The sequence below is a fragment of the Tupaia chinensis genome, unplaced genomic scaffold (assembly GCF_000334495.1).
Source record: "Tupaia chinensis unplaced genomic scaffold, TupChi_1.0 Scaffold000370_1, whole genome shotgun sequence".
NCBI lineage: Eukaryota > Metazoa > Chordata > Mammalia > Scandentia > Tupaiidae > Tupaia > Tupaia belangeri.
The window spans coordinates 3847527-3852066 of record NW_006159867.1 but is presented as its reverse complement, the minus strand read 5'-3'; the positions used below and the strand labels follow the sequence as shown (position 1 = coordinate 3852066).

Here is a 4540-nt window from a genome sequence, read left to right as displayed (position 1 = left end):
TGCTTCACTGCCTTTTGATATCTGAGACGTCATTCTTCCTTTAAGCTTATTATAAATAAGTGGGTTATGGGGGAAAAAATATGAAATGCTAGTGGAGTGAAAGGAAAAATTTATTCCCTACTGGGTCATATATTCTTTGCCTATGGCCCTCTGAATGTGGAGAGAGTTGCTATTTAACACCAGGAAATGTGTAATACTATTTAAAAAATGACAGTGTCTATTTTTAGCAAAGCTTAATATTTTTTACTGTTTTGGGATTTTTTTTGACATATTTTATTTAGATAGCATTCTGATCACACATGGTCTAAGCACATTCAAATAATAAATCAAATACATAATCAGCTGTTAAAGGACTGGTCTTTATACATGCTAGCCAACAGTGCGACACTTGCCTATGATCTCGCCAACGTAAAACCACATCCACACCTCAGTGGCCACCAAACCATTCAGCAGAGCTTCCTCGACCATGAGCTGTTTGAAGCTACTGGTTTGAGCACTACTGACTATTTTTTTTCAGGCTCTGTACAGGGAGCTCAGCAGGGGTTGGAGGAACAAGCTCAGTCTTGGTGTAGTGCCAAAATGGGACCAATCAAGGCTTCAAGTAAGTCACAGTAGCGTTCACCAGTGCCAGAGCCTTCTCCGCCAGTTTACAGACAAAGTGGGCCATGGTCCTGGGAGGAGAAGTCCATCGCCCCAAACGACTGGCTGAATGTCATCCCCGGAAGCTGTTTTCAGATATTTTTCAGATATTAAAGAAGTATCCCAGATATAATTCTGTAACTAATGTCACAGAGAACATGCAACACAATTTAATTTCATACTGCTCTCATTTGAATGTGTCTTCCCAAAATTCATGTGTTGAAATTTGTTTGTAATAATATTGGGAACCAGCAGTTAGCGTAATGGCTATGTCGCTGGACTCCCACGTAGTCGACTGCAGTTCGCGTCCCGGACCTGGTGACTTAGAACTCACGCCAGGCCCTTGTGCGTGCATGCCCAAGATCCCGAGAGGAGAATGGAGGAGAAGGGATTGTGGCGTGACCATCCCCCCTGGGGGGTGATTTCTCGCTTTCTGTCTCTATGTCTCTCTCTCTGTATCTGGTGAGTGCATGTGCCCTATAGTGAAAACCTCTCAAAAAAAAATATTAATAGGGTAGAAATTTAATTTGACTATGGGACTTAAGAGGACCTTTGGGATAGGATTAGTATTAGGTAAAGTCGTCAGAGTGGGGCTCCCATGATTGAGTACCAGTGGCCAAGAAGAGGGCTTGAGGTAAAGTGGAGTCACATGAACACAACTCTCCCTGCTCTTGCGATCTCATCATGTGGTCTCAGAGCTGCCTCAGGAATCTTCTAAGGCTCCACCAAGCGAGCCCTCAGTAGATGTAGCCCTTGACCTTAGACTGCCAAAGCTGTGAGCTAAATAAAATCTCCATTCTTATAAATTACCCAGTTTATGGTGTGCAGTTGTTAGCAACAGAAAAGTAGACTAAAACACATTAATTTAAAAATACATACTTTTAACATATCAGTTTTTTTTTTTATTATCTGCTTTGGGGAGAAACCTAATTCTTTCTTCTGGCAGCATGATAAATCATAATTTTTGAGAACAGTAGGCCAAAATATTGTGACACTTTGGGACATAGTAAATATTTTATGAACCAAGAGGGGCCAGTTTCATTTATTGCATTGGCAAACTCCAAGCACATCAACTTCCTCAGTGGAAATATATGAGTCTGAAAAGAAAACTAAAAAAATATTTAAAGACATGATGAAAGCATCCATACAGTGAGCATGACATTTAGAACATTTACTTGCCCTCACCAGATTTAGTATTTGTAAGAAATTCTTATTTTGGGCTTAGCTAAATGTAATGGATGGAAAAGAAAGAGTTTTCCTGCTCTCTACTGAAAAAAATTACTTCAAAGTGGTACTAAATCAATACTAAATGGAATTATATGTTTTCTACCCAACAAATATCAGCCTCTTCACTAAATAAACCTAAAGAACACATACATGTATTCTCTAAAATTTAAGTCATAAAAACAATAATTTAAAAATATCACTATCTATTGCTCTTAAAGGCAATTTGTCAGAAAATAAATATGAATGGCTTACCCTAGTATCATAATTTATGTATTAAAAAATAGCCTAGTAGTTAAGAAGGCTGGATTCCCCATGGCCAACTGGTGTTCACGTTCTGGCTCTGGAAGCTTGAAAAACACACTGGGTGCACATGTTATGTGTGTACTCTGAATCCCAACACGGTGGAGGTATGGAGGAGAAGGGATTGCTGTATGACCATACCCCATAGAGAATACTTTCTTCCTCTCTGTTTTTCTGTCTCCCTTTGGAGAGCACAAGCACCCTCTGGCAGTTAAAACACACACACACACATGCACACACACACATACATCTATTGTAATAGCACCTCTATACTCATAAAATTATTGATTATTATGACTTTATGATCAAGGCTAATTAGTAAAATAAGTGGGTAAATATAAAGTATTCAGAGTATGTTGAACTATTATAACAATATGTTGATAAAATGATAAGTGATTTCAACTAATATTCTACAGGTTTTGAGATCATGAGACTTTTGATGGGTGCACACATCGTAGATTGCACTTTGATTAAATTATCCTCTCAACTCAGGTTGTAAACCCTATAATTAGAAAAGGAAAAAATGAGTTCCATCATTTTACTTTATCTACACCATTTTTCTTTCCTAAAAGCATGCTTTAGACAGTTAATGCCCTTACACAAATGATCACAGAGAAATAAGGCATGTAAACCTAGGGATGGATATATTGATGTGTTCATGTTTTCTGCTACCATAATAGAATATCATAAACTAGGTAACATATAAAGAATAAATGTTAGCATTTTTGGAGGCTGGAAAGTCCAAGGTCAAGAGGTCACATGTACTGAGGATCATTGCATGGTGGAAGGCATCACATGGCAAGTATGACAGCAGAGAGAAAAAGTCAGAGGCCCAAACACATTTGTTTTTCCCCAGGATCGCACTCCCATGATAGTGACATAAATTTGTTCATGAAGACAGAGACCTTATGACCTAATCATGAGACCTCTTAAAAGTCTAACCTCTTAATACTGCTATAATTACAAAATTAAGTTTTTAATCACAAGAATTTTAGGGGGCATATTCAAATCGTGGTAGTTATATTGATGTCCTTGTCAACACAGAGTTCAAGAAAGAAATGTGAGAAATGTAGGATGTTTTCCCCACCTTTGTTCATTTTCTACATGGAAAATATTTTTATATTTGACCTGTATAATGCATTGATCTGAGCATGATCTTATTCCCTCAATATTGTTCTGAATTGAAGTAAATAGAAAATCTAATGTAACACATTGGTAGAATTTGACTGAGTTGACAGGTTTCTCTCCAGTAAGAGTAATGTTATAAAAATATGAACTCCTGAGACCAGCAGGTGGTATAGAGGTTGGGGTCCCTGACCCACATGACAGACCATGACTCAAGTCGGAGCTGGCGACCTGAAACTCATACCAATTTGTGTGCCCAAAATCCCAAGAGAAGAATGGAGGAGAAGGGATTGTGATATAGCCAGGCCCCACCCTCCCCTGGGGGGCTGATTTCTCACTCTCTTCCTCATCTGTCTCTTTCGTCTTCCTCATTTGTTTGGAGAGTGCATGTGCCTTATAGCAAAACTCTCAAAAAAAAGAAAGAAAGAAAGAAAGAAAGAAAGAAAGAAAAGTGAATTTATAATTAACTGAAGACTTAAAAATTTTTAAAAAATCATCCCCTATGTGCTTGTGGAGAGGTTTAGTATGTAAGGTGCTGCAAGGAAATAATATCACATTCCTAATTCTGCTAACTGCACTTCTTCCACAAAAATAAGCAGAAATTACCCTTTCTATTACAGATGCAGCACTGAGAGCAAAGATGTCACAGCAGGGTTTAGTATGTAAGGTGCTGCAAGGAAATAATATCACATTCCTAATTCTGCTAACTGCATTTTTTCCACAAAAATAAGCAGAAATTACCCTTCTATTGCAGATGCAGCACTGAGAGCAAAGATCTCACAGCAGAAACACAAGAGATGAGCAGTAGTACCTTGCAAACGGAGAGAAAATGCATTTATATATTTTTCTATATTTTAAAAATATTTTATTTGCCTTTATATATTATTACTATTATTTTCCAATTTGGCTAGAAAGAGACAGAGAGGGAAAATAAGAAAGCAAGCCACCAGGTCTGAGATTTGAGCAGCAATCCGTCATGTGTGAGTCCAGCGCTTTTAACCAACACACCACCAGCCAATCCCGAGAGAATATATGTTTAAGTTAATAAGCAAGCAAGAAGGTAATGTTTATGGTACCCATTGGAAAGCAAATCCTCTTTAGCAGTACAAAAGTTAAGACAAGCACTGAATTTAAGGAGAACTTTTAACAAGTACATAGACCAAATTATGTTGTACTTCATATATTATGTAATAAGAATCCTAATTCGAATTGTTGACAAGGACAGTTGCCATTGATATGGAGTGAACAC

The 4540-nt window shown here is 37.7% G+C and overlaps 1 pseudogene; it reads right to left on the bottom strand.

Moving 5' to 3' along the window:
* Positions 1-369: 369 nt before the first annotated feature.
* On the bottom strand, positions 370-667 carry LOC114008705 (ATP synthase subunit g, mitochondrial pseudogene; annotated as a pseudogene).
* Positions 668-4540: the final 3873 nt, after the last annotated feature.